The 15,343-nt window shown below is 49.6% G+C and overlaps 1 protein-coding gene across 9 annotated transcripts in view; it reads right to left on the minus strand.

The window, feature by feature from the left end:
• Positions 1-15,343, minus strand: part of LOC140207325 (C-type lectin domain family 7 member A-like) — a 47,531-nt gene that overhangs the window by 24,442 nt on the left and 7,746 nt on the right. For 7 of the 9 annotated variants that reach the window (XM_072275834.1, XM_072275835.1, XM_072275841.1 and 4 more), the window contains one exon: positions 11,506-11,678. The gene's annotated coding sequence lies outside the window, so the exon portion shown is untranslated. Of the gene's footprint in view, positions 1-11,505; positions 11,679-11,924; positions 12,585-15,343 lie in introns of those variants that run through there. The other 2 variants (XM_072275836.1, XM_072275840.1) reach the window with 2 other exon arrangements.

Below are 15,343 nucleotides of genomic sequence, written 5' to 3' on the forward strand. Positions count from 1 at the left end.
TAGTAAATGTAGCAGGATCCTCATTTGAGTCAGTATCGGTGGAAATCAGGAACAGGATTGGAGCGGTTACTCTATTGGGAGTAATCTATAAGCCCCCTCGTAGCAGCAGAGATACCGGGGAGCAGATTGGGGGGCAGATTTTGGAAAGGTGCGAAAATAACAGGGTTGTTATCATGGGTGACTTTAACTTCCCTAACGTTGATTCGTACCTGATTAGTTCCAACGGTCTGAACGGGGCAGAGTTTGCTAAGTGTGTTAGGACGGATTCCTGTCACAGTATGTAGACAGGCCGGCTTGGGGGGAATGCCATACTAGATCCATTATTAGGTTGCGGACCGGGTCATGTCAGAGATCTCTCAATGGGTGAGGATCGGGTTACGGTGGATTACCAGAGTTCCCTGGCCTTTAGCATTATCATAGAAAAGGATAGAATCTGAGAGGACAGATAAAAAAAAAAACTTATTTGGAGAAGGGCAAATTATGAGCCGATAAGGCTAGAACTAGCGGGTGTGAATTGTGAATTATCATGATGTATTTGCAGGGAAATGTACTCCAGATGTATGGTCGATGTTTAGGGATCTCTTGCAGGATTTTAGAGATACATTTGTTCCGGTGAGGAAGATACAGAATGGTAGGGTGAAGGAACCATGGGTGACAAGTGAGGTGGTAAATCTAGTCAGGTGGAAGGAGGCAGCATACATGTGGTTTAGGAAGCAAGGATCAGATGGGTCAATTGGGGAATAAAGGGTAGCAATAAAGGAGCTTAAGAAGGGGCTGATAAGAGCAAGAAGGGGGCATGAGAGGTCTTGGTGAGTAGGAAAGGTAAGGAAAAGAAAACCGATTGAAGGAAAACCCCAAAGCCTTCGTCAATTATGTGAAGAACAAAAGGATGACAGGAGTGAAGGTTGGACCGATTAGAGCTAAAGGTGGGAAGATGTGCCTGGAGGCTGTGGAAGTGAGTGAGGTCCTCAATGGATACTTCTCTTCGGTATTCACCATTGAGAGAGAACTTGATTACGGTGAGGACAATATGAGTGAGGTTGATGTTCTGGAGCATGTTGATATTAAGGGACAGCAGGTGTTGGAGGTATTAAAATACATTAGAAAAGGTAAGTCCCTGGGGCCTGACGGAATAAACACAAAGCTGCTTCGGGGGGCGAGGGAAGAGATTGCTGACCATCTGGCGAGGACCTTTATGTCCTCGTTGTCTACGGGAATGGTACCGGAGGATTGGAGGGAGGTGAATGTTGTCCATTGTTCAAAAAACGTAGTCGGGATAGTCCGGGTAATTATAGAACAGTGAACCTTACGTCTGTGTAGGAAAGCTGTCGGAAAAGATTCTTAAAGGTCGGATCTCTGGGCATTTAGAGAATCATGGTCAGATTAGGGACAGTCGGCATGGCTTTGTGAAGGGCAGATCGTGTCTAACAAACCTGATAGAGTACTTTGAGGAGGTGACCAGGCATATAGATGATGGTAGTGCAGTGGATGTGATCTGCATGGATTTGAGTAAGGCATTTGACAAGGTTCAATGCGGTAGCCTTTTTCAGGAAGTCAGAAGGCATGAGTTCCAGGGAGGTTTGGCCGGGTGGATTCAGAATCGGCTTGCCTGCAGAAGGCAGATTGTCGCGGTAGAGGGAATACATTCGGATTGTGGAGTTGTCACTAGTGGTGTCCCACAAGGATCGGTTCTGGGACAACTACTTTTCGTGATTTTTGTTAACGACCCGGATATGGCGGAAGAAAGGTGGGTTGGCAAGTTTGCCGACGACACAAAGTTTGGTGGTGTTATAGATAGTGTAGTGGATTGTCGAGGATTACAGAGAGTTATTGATAGGATGCAGAAGTGGTCTGAGAAGTGGCAGATGTGCAAGTCCCCAGATTCCTTGAACGTTGCCTCACAGGTAGATAGGGTAGTTAAGAAAGCTTTTGCTTGTTAGCTTTCATAAGTCGAGGGATAGAGTTTAAGTGTCCGGAGGTAATGATACAGATCTATAAAACTCTGCTGAGGCCACACTTGAGGTATTGTGTCCAGTTCTGTTCGCCTCACTACAGGAAGGATGTGGAAACATTGGAAAGGGTAGAGAGGAAATTTACCAGGACGCGTCCTGGTTCAGAGAGTATGGATTATTATCAGAGATTAAGGGAGCTAGGGCTTTACTCTGTGGAGAGATGGATGATGAGAGGAGACTTGATAGAATTATATAATATATTAAGAGGAATAACTAAAGGGTATAGCCAGCGCCTCCTCCCCAGGGCACCACTGCTCAATGCAAGAGGACATGGCTTTACAGTAAGGAGTAGGAAGGCTTTTTACTCGGAGAGTAAAGTGGGATGCACTGCCTGAGTCAGTGGTGGAGGCAGATACAGTAGTGATATTTAAGATACTACTAGACAGGTAGATGGAGTAACTTAAGGTGAGGAGTTATATGGGAGGCAGAGTTTGAGGGTAGGCACAACACTGTAGGCTGATGGGTCTGTACTGTGCTGCTATTCTATCCATCTCTCTCTCTCTCTCTCTCTCTCTCTCTCTCTCTCTCTCGCTCTCTCTCTCTCTCTCTCGTTATCCCTCTCCCAGTGATGGGAGATTCACTGTGCGTCTGAAACCGGGAATATGTGATAGGAAGGTGCGGAAGGAGCATCACTCTGCGTCTGACCACGGGAATGTATGATATGACGGCGTGCAGGGATATTCTCTCTGTGTCCCATCCCGGTAGTGTGTGAAAGGGCGGTGTGGACTGAGCTGCACTTTGCTTCTGACCCCGGGACTGTGTGCTGGGACGGTGTGGCGTGAGCTTCACTCTACGTCTGTCCCCGCGAGTGCGTGATGGGACAGTGTGGAGGGCGGTTCACTCTGTCTGCCTGACCCTGGGAGTGCGTGATGGGACAGTGTGGAGGGAGGCTCGCTCTGTCTCTGACCCCGGCAGTTTGTGTCGGGATGGTGGGGAGCGAGTTTCACTCTGCGTCTGATCACGAGAATGTGTGATGGGACGGCGTGCAAGGCGATTCTCTCCGTGTCTGCCTCTGCGAGTGTGTGTTGGGACAGTCGCCTCCATTGTGCGCCGAAGGGGCGGTACTGCTATCTCTCCCTCTCTCTCTCAGATATACACCAAAATTAGACCAGAAGAATTCGCCAAAAACAGTTCGCCGTTTTTTTTAGACTCTGCATTGTTTAACAAAGAAAATGGACATGCGGCTATTGAAGTTTACACGGAACCAGCACAGGCTGAGCTTTATCTGCGGCTTGACGCTCACCACTATCTCCCTATCTATCACCCATGAATGTATCTAACCCGCTTCAATTTCGCAGCTCTCTGCCGCTCCAACCCTCTCTCTCCCCTCTCTCTCCCTAACCATTTCTATCTCATTTCCCCCATCACTGAACCTTCTCTTTCAGTCCTCCCAACCTCTCTACCCCACTTTCTTTCTTCCCACTCTCTCCGCTCACACTGATCTTTCACTTCACGGAAATGTGACAGTCGTTTCCAGGAAAGGTGCCGCCGGCGGAACAGCTGGGATCGGTTACATTCTCCACAGTAAATGGGACCGGAGGCGACTGGAGAAGCGGGGTTTGGAAATCGGGGGGCGGGTAGTGTTGGCAAATAGTGTGGTGGCGTTCGTGGCGACGTGCTGGAAATTGTGTGTACGTGTGTGTGTGCGCGCGCGTGTGTGTGTGTGTGTGTGTGTGTGTGTGTGTGTGTGTGTGTGTGTGTGTGTATGTGAGAGAGAGAGAGAGAGAGAAAGAGAGAGAGTGAGAGAGAGAGATAGAGAGAGAGAGAAAGAGAGAGAGAGAGAGCGAGAGAGAGAGAGAGAGAGAGAGAGAGATTTATCATCCGCAGAACATTTATTATCCGCAGAACAAATACTCCCGGGTTCAGGAACAGAGTGAAACCCCACCTCACTGTTCCATCACGCACTCCCGCGGTCAGACACAGAGTGAAGCTCCCTCCGCACCGTCCCATCACAAACACTGGGTGTCAGACGTGTGGTGGGAGATTTACTCTGTGTCTGACCGTGCGATTGTGTGATCAGACGATGTTGAGGGATCTTCACAGTTTTTCTGAGCCCGGGATTGTGTGATGCGGCGGTGTGGAGGGCGCTTCTCTCAGTGTCTGACCACTGAAGAGTGTCGTGCGAGGATGTGATGGGAGCTTCACTCTGTGTCTGCCCCAGGCGGTGTGTGATGGGACGGTGGGCAGCGTGTTTCACTTCGTGTCTGACCACGGGAATGTGTCATCTGAAAGCGTGCAGCGGGATTCTCACTGTGTCTGACTCCGGGAGTGTGTGCAGGCGGGGGTTGAGGGCGGCGTGGTGGGGAGCAGTGAGCTACACTTTACCTCTGACCACGGGAATGTGTGATGGCATGGCGTGCATGGAGACTCTTTCTGTGTTTGTCTCCGTGAGTGTGTGATGAGACGTTGTGGAGAGAGCTTAACTCTGTGTCTGACCCCGGGAGTGTGTGGTGGGCCGGTGTGGAGGGAATTTCACTCTGTCTGACACCGGGAGTGTGTGATGGAAGTATGGGAGGCAGGGTCTGAGGGTCGGTCATCATTGTGGGCCGAAGGACCTGTACTGTGCTGTACTATTCTGTCTATATACCTCTCTCTCTCTCTCTCTCTCTCTCTCTCTCTCTCTCTCTCTCTCTCTCTCTCAAATCTAAACCAAATTTACACCAGAAGAATCCGCCAAAAACAGATAGCTTTTTATTTTAGAGTATGCAGTGTTTAACAAATAAAATAAACATGTGGCTATTGAAGTTTACACGTAAACAGCGCAGACTGAGCGGTATCTGTGGCTTGACGCTGATCTCCAATTACAAAATAATTCAGCTAATATCAGTTTTTCAGAGATGTCTTGAAAGCGTGTGCCGACACTGACTTGGCCGACATCAAACCACTCCTTCCCTGTCTATCAGTCATTAGTGTATCTATCCAGCTTTAATTTCGCAGATCTCTACCGCTCCCTCCCTCTCTCTCCCTAAACATTTCTATCTCATTCCCCCCTTCACTAAGCCTTCTCTTTCTGTCTCCCCACCTACACTAACCCACTTTCTTTCTTCCCTCTCTCTCTCCGCTGACACTGAGCTTTCACTTCACGGAAATGTGACGGGGTCGTTTCCAGGAAAAAGTGCCGCACGCTGAACAGTTGGGATCGGTTACATTCTCCACAGTCAGGAAGGGCGGAGGCGAAAGGAGAAGTGGGTTTTGGAAATGAGGAGGGAGTTGGCGAAGCGGGTGGTGGTGTGCGCGGCGATGTGCTGGAGCGGCTGTGTGTATCTGTGTGTGTGTGTGTGTGTGTGTGTGTGTGTGTGTGTGTGTGTGTGTGTATGAGAGAGAGAGAGAGAGAGAGAGAGAGAGAGAGAGAGAGAGAGTGAGCGAGCCTCGGCATCGTCAGAAAAAAACACTCAAACACTCCCGGGATCAGACACACAGACACAGAGTGAAGCTCCCTCCACACTGTCACATCACGAACTCCTTGGAACGGACACAAAGTGAAGCTCACAGCACACCGTCCCATCACACAATCCCGGCAGAGTGAAATTCCCTCCGCACTTTCCCATCACACGCTCACGAAGACACAGAGAGAGACGCTCCCTCCACGCCTCTCCGTCAAGCGCTCAGCAGTTCAGACTCCGAGTAAACTTCTATCCACACGGCCCCATCACACACTCCCGAGGTCAGACACAGAGTGAAGCTACCCCCAAACCGTCCCATCACACACTCCCGGCTTCAGACACAGAGTGAAGCTACCCCCAAACCGTCCCATCACACACTCCCGGCTTCAGACACAGAGTGATGTTCAGTCCACACTGTCTCTTCTTACACTCCCGAGGTCAGACACAGAGTAAAGCTTTGTCAACAGTGTCTTTTCGCACACTGCCAAGAAGATACACAGACTAATGCTGGCTGCATACCGTTCCGTCACACTCTCCCGGGACTGGACACAGTGTGAATCTCCCTCCATCGAACCATAGATCCATAGAACATTAGAGCACAGAATCAGGCCTTTTGGCCCTTCTTGGTTGTGCCGGACCATTTTTTTTTTCTGCCTAGTCCCACTGACCTGCATCTGGATCATATCCGTCCATACACCTCTCATTCATGTACCTGTCCAAGTTTATCTCAAAAGTTAAAAATGAGCCCGCATTCACGACTTCATCTGGCAGCTCATTCCACACTCCCACCATTCTCTGTGTGAAGAAGCACCACCCCCCATGTTCCCTTTAAACTTTTTCCCCTTCACCCTTAACCCATGTCCTCTGTTTTTTTTTTCTCTCCCCTTGCCTCAGTGGAAAAAGCCTGCTTGCATTCACTCTATCTATACCCATCATTATTTTGATGAGATAGAGTGATAATCCGAGATTATCACCCTCGAAGTCTTGCTGTTTTACTTCCTACCAAGCTCTCTATTGTCACTCTTCAGGACCTCTTCGCTCTTTCCTCCTACGTCATTGGGCATCCGGGAGGCATCAAGCCATCCGGGAGTCTCTGCCACGACCACAGAATCTCCTGTCTGTAGCTCTAACTATCGAGTCCCCTATCGGCGTTCAGAGAGGCGGGACTGCGCAGTCGTGTGACGTTGGGCAGTGCAGCGCGGCAGATTTAAAAGGGCAGAAGTCCTGCTTCGGGTTTGATTCGAAGAAGGAAGTCTGAGAGTCGGAGTGGGAGTGCCGAGAAAGATATTTTTGAAATTTTCGTTTTTTTTTTCTCCAACGGCGTTCAGAGAGGCGGGACTGCGCAGGCGTGTGACGTCGGGCAGTGCAGCGCGGCAGATTTAAAAGGAACAGAGCCTCATAGAGCAGGCAGCGTAGTTTGCGGGCGGCGGAGGGAGCCCGGAGCAGAGTGAAGACTTAAGGGCTTCGGCTCAATGGGCTTAGGCGGAAACGGGCGAGGCGAGGAAGGTTTGGCATTCATTTTCAGTTGTTATTTGAGGAGAGGGGCAGTATGAGTGTGAGGGCAGTTTGTTGTTCTCGGTGTCGGATGTGGGAGGCCCTGGAGTCTCCAAGCCTCCCGGACGTCTACATCTGCGCCAAGTGCATCGAGATGCAGCTCCTAAGGGACGGCGTTACGGAACTGGAGCTGCAGCTCGATGACCTTCGTCTGGTCAGGGAGAGTGAGGAGTTGATGGAGAGGAGTTATAGGCAGGTGGTCACACCGGGGCCACGGGAGGCAGACAAGTGGTTCACGGTTAGGAGGGGGAAGGGCAAGAGTCAGGTAATAGAGAGTACCCCGGTGGCTGTGCCCCTTAACAATAGGTACTCCTGTTCGAGTACTGTTGGGGGGGGGGAACAGTTTACCGGGGGAAGCGACAGTGGCCGTGCCTCCGGCACAGAGTCTGGCCCTGTAGCTGAGAAGGGTAGGGCAAAGAAGAAGAGGGCAGTTGTGATAGGGGACTCGATAGTAAGGGGGTCAGATAGGCGATTCTGTGGACGCAGTCCAGAGACCCGGATGGTAGTTTGCCTCCCTGGTGCCAGGGTCCGGGATATTTCTGATCGTGTTCAAGACATCCTGAAGTGAGAGGGTGAGAAGCCAGAGGTCGTGGTACATATAGGTACCAACGACATAGGTAGGAAAAGGGATGAGGTCCTGAAAGGAGAATATAGGGAGCTAGGAAGGGAGTTGAGAAAAAGGACCGCAAAAGTAGTAATCTCGGGATTACTGCCTGTGCCACGCGACAGTGACAGTAGGAATTCGATGAGGTGGAGGATAAATGCGTGGCTGAGGGATTGGAGCAGGGGGCAGGGATTCAAGTTTTTGGATCATTGGAACCTCTTTTGGCGCAGGTGTGACCTGTACAAAAGGACGGGTTGCATTTGAATCCTAGGGGGAGCAATATCCTGGCAGGGAGATTAGCGAGGGCTACTGAGGTGACTTTAAACTAGAATGGTTGTGGGGTGGGAATCAAATTAAAGAGGCTAGGCGAGAGGAGGTTAGTTCACAACAGGGGGATGGGAACGAGTGCAGAGAGACAGAGGGGTGTAAAGTGAGAGAGGAAGCAAAAAGTAATAAGGAGAAAAGTAAAAGCGGCAGGCCGACAAATCCAGGGCCACTTTCCAACATAACTGTATAAGGTCTAAGAGAGTTGTAAAAGAGCGCCTGAAGGCTTTGTGTGTCAATGCAAGGAACATTCGTAATAAGGTGGATGAATTGAAAGTGCAGATTGTTATTAATGATTATGATATAGTTGGGATCACAGAGACATGGCTCCAGGGTGACCAAGGATGGGAGCTCAGCATTTAGGGATATTCAATATTCAGGAGGGATAGACATGAAAGAAAAGGAGGTGGGGTGGCGTTGCTGGTTAAAGATGAGATTAACGCAATAGAAAGGAAGGACATAAGCCGGGAAGATGTGGAATCGATATGGGTAGAGCTGCGTTACACTAAGGGGCAGAAAACGCTGGTGGGAGTTGTGTACAGGCCACCTAACAGTAGTAGTGAGGTCGGAGATGGTATTAAACAGGAAATTAGAAATGTGTGCAATAAAGGAACAGCGGTTATAATGGGTGACTTCAATCTACATGTAGATTGGGTGAACCAAATTGGTAAAGGTGCTGAGGAAGAGGATTTCTTGGAATGTATGAGAGATGGTTTTTTGAACCAACATGTCGAGGAACCAATTAGAGAACAGGCTATTCTGGACTGGGTTTGAGCAATGAGGAAGGGTTAATTAGCAATCTTGTCGTGAGAGGCCCCTTGGGTAAGAGTGACCATAATATGGCGGAATTCTTCATTAAGATGGAGAGTGAGATAGTTAATTCAGAAACAAAGGTTCTGAACTTAAAATAGGGGTAACTTTGAAGGTATGAGACGTGAATTAGGTAAGATTGACTGGCAAATGACACTTAAAGGATTGACGGTGGATATGCAATGGCAAGCATTTAAAGGTTGCATGGATGAACTACAACAATTGTTCATCCCAGTTTGGCAAAAGAATAAGTCAAGGAAGGCAGTGCACCCGTGGCTGACAAGAGAAATTAGGGATAGTATCAATTCCAAAGAAGAAGCATACAAATTAGCCAGAAAAAGTGGCTCACCTGAGGACTGGGAGAAATTCAGAGTTCAGCAGAGGAGGACAAAGGGCTTAATTAGGAAGGGGTAAAAAGATTATGAGAGAAAACTAGCAGGGAACATAAAAACTGACTGTAAAAGCTTTCATAGATATGTAAAATAGGAAAAAAAAACTGGTAAAGACAAATGTAGGTCCCCTACAGACAGAAACAGGTGAACTGATTATGGGGAGCAAGGACATGGCAGACCAATTGAATAATTACTTTGGTTCTGTCTTCACTAAGGAGGACATAAATAATCTTCCAGAAATAGTAGGGGACAGAGGGTCCAGTAAGATGGAGGAACTGAGCGAAATACATGTTAGTATGGAAGTGGTGTTAGGTAAATTGAAGGGATTGAAGGCAGATAAATCCCCAGGGCCAGATGGTCTGCATCCCAGCGTGCTTAAGGAAGTAGCCCAAGAAATAGTGGATGCATTAGTGATAATTTTTCAAAACTCTTTAGATTCTGGACTAGTTCCTGAGGATTGGAGCGTGGCTAATGTAACCCCACTTTTTTAAAAAGGGGGAGAGAGAAACCGGGGAATTATAGACCGGTTAGCGTAACGTCGGTGTTGGGGAAACTGCTGGAGTCAGTTTTCAAAGATGTGATAACAGCACATTTGGAAAGCGGTGAAATCATCGGACAAAGTCAGCATGGATTTGTGAAAGGAAAATCATGTCTGACGAATCTCATAGAATTTTTTGAGGATGTAACTAGTAGAGTGGATAGGGGAGAGCCAGTGGATGTGGTATATTGGGATTTTCAAAAGGCTTTTGACAAGGTCCCACACAGGAGATTAGTGTGCAAACTTAAAGCACACGGTGTTGGCGGTAAGGTATTGATGTGGATAGAGAATTGGTTAGCAAACAGGAAGCAAAAAGTGGGAATAAACGAGACCTTTTCAGAATGGCAGGCAGTGACTAATGGGGTACCGCAAGGCTCAGTGCTGGGACCCCAGTTGTTTACAATATATATTAATGACTTGGATGAGGGAATTAAGTGCAGCATCTCCAAGTTTGCGGATGACACGAAGCTGGGGGGCAGTGTTAGCTGTGAGGAGGATGCTAAGAGGATGCAGGGTGACTTGGATAGATTGGGTGAGTGGGCAAATTCATGGCAGATGCAATTTAATGTGGATAAATGTGAAGTTATCCACTTTGGTGGCAAAAATAGGAAAACAGATTATTATCTGAATGGTGGCCGATTAGGAAAAGGGGAGGTGCAACGAGACCTGGTGTCATTGTACACCAGTCATTGAAAGTGGGCATGCAGGTACAGCAGGCGGTGAAAAAGGCGAATGGTATGCTGGCATTTATAGCGAGAGGATTCGAGTACAGGAGCAGGGAGGTACTACTGCAGTTGTACAAGGCCTTCGTGAGACCACACCTGGAGTATTGTGTGCAGTTTTGGTCCCCTAATCTGAGGAAGGACATCCTTGCCATAGAGCGAGTACAAAGAAGGTTCACCAGATTGATTCCTGGGATGGCAGGACTTTCATATGAAGAAAAACTGGATGAACTGGGCTTGTACTCGTTGGAATTTAGAAGATTGAGGGGGGATCTGATTGAAACGTATAAAATCCTAAAGGGATTGAACAAGCTAGATGCAGGAAGATTGTTCCCGATGTTGGGGAAGTACAGAATGAGGGGTCACAGTTTGACGATAAAGGGGAAGCCTTTTAGAACCGAGATTAGGAAAAACTTCTTAACACAGAGAATGATGAATCTGTGGAATTCTCTGCCACAGGAAACAGTTGAGGCCAGTTCATTGGCTATATTTAAGAGGGAGTTAGCTATGGCCCTTGTGGCTTCGGGGATCAGGGTGTATGGAGGGAAGGCTGGGGCGGGATTCTGAGTTGGATGATCAGCCATGATCATAATAAATGGCGGTGCAGGCTCGAAGGGCCGAATTGCCTACTTCTGCACCTAGTTTATATGTTTCTATGTTTCTATCACTACCGCTCTCCTCTTCATCCACCCTCCCTTCTGCACTGCAGAACCAGACTCAGTGCCAGAGATCCGGCTATCGCAGCTTGTCCCAGGTAAGTCACCAAATCGGTTTACTTGTTGTTGAGAGGAATGGCTGCAGGGGAACCATACTCTGCTTGCACTTTCCCCTTCCCTCACCTGACGCTAACCCAATTTCCTGCGCACTGCTCCTTTGGCGTAACTACCTCCCTGAAGCTACTGTCTATAAACACTTCATTCTCCCGAATGATCCGGAGGTCACCCAGCTCCCGTTCCAGTTCCCCAACGCGTTTTTTTAGGAGCTGCAGCTAAATGCACTTCTTGCAGGTATCTTTGTCAGGGACACCAGAGGTCTCCCTGACTTCCCACATCCTGCAAGAGCAGCATTCCAACATCCTGTCTGACATTCTCTCTAAACTTGCTAGTTAAAAAAAAACAAATCTAATGAGAAAAATAAAAACAACAACAACAACTTAGGGAACCTACCCTCGCCTCTGCCTGTTCTCGCCGAAGCCTGTTGAGCCAAAACCGTCTAGCTCTGACGCTGTCGACTCCGACGATAGCAGCTACGAAGATGGCCGCTTCGCTAGAAGAATATTCTTTTAAAGCTTGCTAGCCGACCGGCTGTCTTCAGCTCCTCCGCTCCCAATTGGTTGGCCCTTTAAAAAAAAAACGGAAAAGTTTGCGAATCCTTTCTATCTCAGATCTGACAACGGCCACTTCGATGAATGTACGTATCCCGCTTCAATTTCGCTCCTCTCTCTAGCTCCCCCAGCTCTCTGCCCTCTCTCCGGTGCCCTTTAAATCTCAATGCCTTACTGAAGAAGCATCCTCTTTCTATCTCTCCACACGCTCTACCCTCCTTTATCCCTTCCCACTCTCTCCCGCTCACAGTAAATGGTCACCTGATTGAAATATGACCGGGCCGTCTGTTCTGTTTCCAGGAAAGGAGCCGCCCACTTCGGTACATCTTCTTCATTAAGTAATGGGGAAGTGAAAGGAAATAGGGACTTTTGAAATAAAGGTGGGGCCGGCGAGCGTAGTGGCTAAGGGGGTGGTGGTGCGGGAGGCGAAGTGCTGCGGCGGCCTTGTGTGTGTGTGTGGTCGAGAGAGAGAGAGGGAGAGAGAGAGAGAGAGAGAGAGAGAGAGAGAGAGAGAGAGAGAGAGAGAGAGAGAGAGAGAGCCCTTGAGCCCTTGCACCGTCCGAACAACTCCCCCGGGGTCAGACACAGAGTGAATCTTCCTCCACGCCGTCCCATCGCACAGTCCCGGGTTCAGACACAGAGTGAAACTCCCTCCACGCCGTCCCATGACACAGTCCTGTGTTCAGACACAGGGTGAAGCTCCCTCTGCATGGTGCCATCACACACGCCCAGGGTCAGACACAGAGTCCAGTTCCGTCCACAACGTCCCATCACACTGCCCTTTGTTGAGACAGAGTGAAGCTCACTCCACATTGTCCCGTTACACATTCCCGCTGTCAGACACAGAGTGAAACTCCCTCCACCCTGTCCCATTACCCATTCCTGAAGTCAGAAAGAAATTAGAAGTCTCTCCCTCCATCTCTGCCCCTCTCACTTCTCGATTGTGGCGATGAGTCCGGTTTTACGAGCTGCACATTCATGTAAGTTTCGCTGTCGTCAATCCTGTCTCGGATTCTCTGCGTCTCTGAGCTCAGTGAGGGGGAGGGGAAGAAACCGTTGTCAGAGGAAGCCCTTGTTGATCGACACAAACCAACAGCACCTGAGCCGCTGATAAAGACAGCAGCTGTGAGGGGGGGAAGAGAGAGATTGAGGGTGAGAGAGGGGGTGGTCTGGAGAGATGAGAGTGGCGGGGTGAAGAATACGGAGAGTGTAGAGATTTAGAGTGAGGGGAGAGTGAGGGAAAGGTTAGGGCTTGGCGGAAAGAGAGACCTGGGACACAGGAGTCAGAAAGGGGGAGCGGAATGAAGGAATGGAGGGCGAGAAGTGGGAGGGAAGGGGGAGAGAGAGGGGTTAAAATAGGGACGGTGGAGTCTTGGAGAAAAATTAGGGGATAGAGTGAGAAAATGGAAGGCGAGCAGGAGAAACAGAGATAAGAATAAATAAAACGGACAGAGAGGGGGCGAAGGAAGAAAGGCAGAATAGAAAGCACCACAGAGAGGGAGGAGGGATGCAGGGAAGGGTCGATTGAGGGAGAAGGAATATAGAAGTTGGAATGACATTGGACGAGAAGAAGGGAGAGAGAAAGCAATGGAAGAAGGGAAAGATTGAGGGATGACGAGTGAACAAGGATTGAAAGGCGGACGGATATGTTGTCAGAGATGCAGAGACTTTATTGTCCGAGACATTTGTACCGAACACCACCCCCCACAACCCCAACCTCCAGCTGGTTCCTGGTTTGAGCGTCAGCGCTCCCATTGCTCTGCTTATCGCCGGGGCTTCAGACCCTCTGTGCTCCAGAAACCACGGCCCGGGGACAAACCAGCAACACCCACCGAAGTAAGCCAGCTCCTTCCATCCGAGAAGACGTCAGAGCAATAGTTTGCCATTTTTAGACCGTGTAGTATTTAGCCAAAAAAGCGGACGTTTAGATATTGAAGTTTGAACCAACGCACGCTGATCAGTATCTGAAGTTTCCACACTGCACCCATTGGAACTTTAGCGGGGGGTTTTCATTAGTTCAAAGAAGTCTTGAAAGCGTGCGGTTACACTGACTGACCGGCCATACAGACAACAGAAAATAAAAATAGCAGGGACGTCAGCCAAACAGACGGAGCCCAGGAGCTCTCAAAAACCCTCCATTACCTGCTGTCTTTCATTTTCTCTCTCTGCTTCCCTCACTCTCCGCTCACTATCTCCCGATTTCTCTCCCATGAATGTCTCTAACCCGCTTCAATTTCGCTCCTCTCGACAGCCCCCTCCTTTTCCCTCGTACCCCTCTCCCTGCTATGCTTTTCTATCTCACTGCCCTCCTCATGACGCCTTCTCTTTTGTCTCCCCACCCTCTCTACCCTACTTTCTCCCTTCCCACCCTCCCGCTCACACTGACCGTTCACCGGACTGAAATGTGACCAGGCCGTCAGTCCCGTTCACAGGAAAGGCGCCGCGCACTCTACAGCCAGATTACTTACATCTTCCACAGTAAGTAAGGGGGGAGGTGAAAGGAAATGGGTGTGAGGATAATAGCTAAGAGGGTGGTGGTGCGGGAGGTTATGTGCTGGATCGGCTGTGTGTGTGTGTGTGAAAGAAAGAAAGAGAGAGAGAGAGAGAGAAAGAGAGAGAGAGAGAGAGAGAGAGAGAGAGAGAGAGAGAGAGAGAGAGAGAGAGAGAGAGAGTGAAAGAGAGAGAGAGAGAGAGAGAGAGAGAGCCCTCGGCCCTCGGCACCATCCGACCAACCACACCCGGGTTCAGACGCAAGCACAGCTAAATGCAGACCGTCCCATCTCACAGTACTCTCGATCATACACAGAGTGAATCTCCCTCCACACTGTTCCATCACAAATTCCCGGGATCAGACACAGAGTGAAGCTTCCTCCACAAGGTCCCATCACACACTCCCGGGATCAGACATAGAGTGAATCTCCCTCAACACCGTCCCATCACACACTCCCGGGGTCAGACACAGAGTGAATCTCCCTCAACACCGTCCCATCACACACTCCCGCGTTCAGACACAGAGTGAAGCTTCCTCCACAACGTCCAATCACACACTGCCGAGGTCAGACACAGAGTGAAGTTCCCTCCACACCATCCCAGCCCACGCTCCCGGGTGAGACACAGAGTGGCCCCGGGGGTCAAACACAGAAAGAATATCCCTCCACACCGGCCCATCACACACTCCCGGGGTCAGACACAGAGTGAATCTCCCTCCATACCTTCCCATCTCCAAACCCGGGATCCGACACAGAGTGAATCTCCCTCCACACCGTCCCATCAAACACTCCCGAGATCAGACACGCAGAGAATCTCTATCCACACCGTCCCATCGCTAACTGTCGGGATCACACACAGAGTGAAACTCCCTCCACACCGTCCTGTCACACATTCCCGGGGTCAGACACATAATGGAGCTCACTCCACACCGTCCCATCGCACATTCCCGTGATGAAACTCAGAATGAATCTCCCTCCACACCATACCATCACACACTTCCGCGGTCAGACACAGAGTGAATCTCTCTCCACCCCGTCTCATCACACGCTCCCGGGGTGAGACACAGAGTGAATCTACCTTCCCACCGACCCAGCACACACTCCCGGGTGAGACACAGTGTGGATCTCCCTCCACACTGGCCCATCACACACTCCCGGGGTCAGACACAGAGTGAGGCTCCCTCAACACCG

Source organism: Mobula birostris, chromosome 13, assembly GCF_030028105.1.
Source record: "Mobula birostris isolate sMobBir1 chromosome 13, sMobBir1.hap1, whole genome shotgun sequence".
NCBI classification, from domain to species: domain Eukaryota; kingdom Metazoa; phylum Chordata; class Chondrichthyes; order Myliobatiformes; family Myliobatidae; genus Mobula; species Mobula birostris.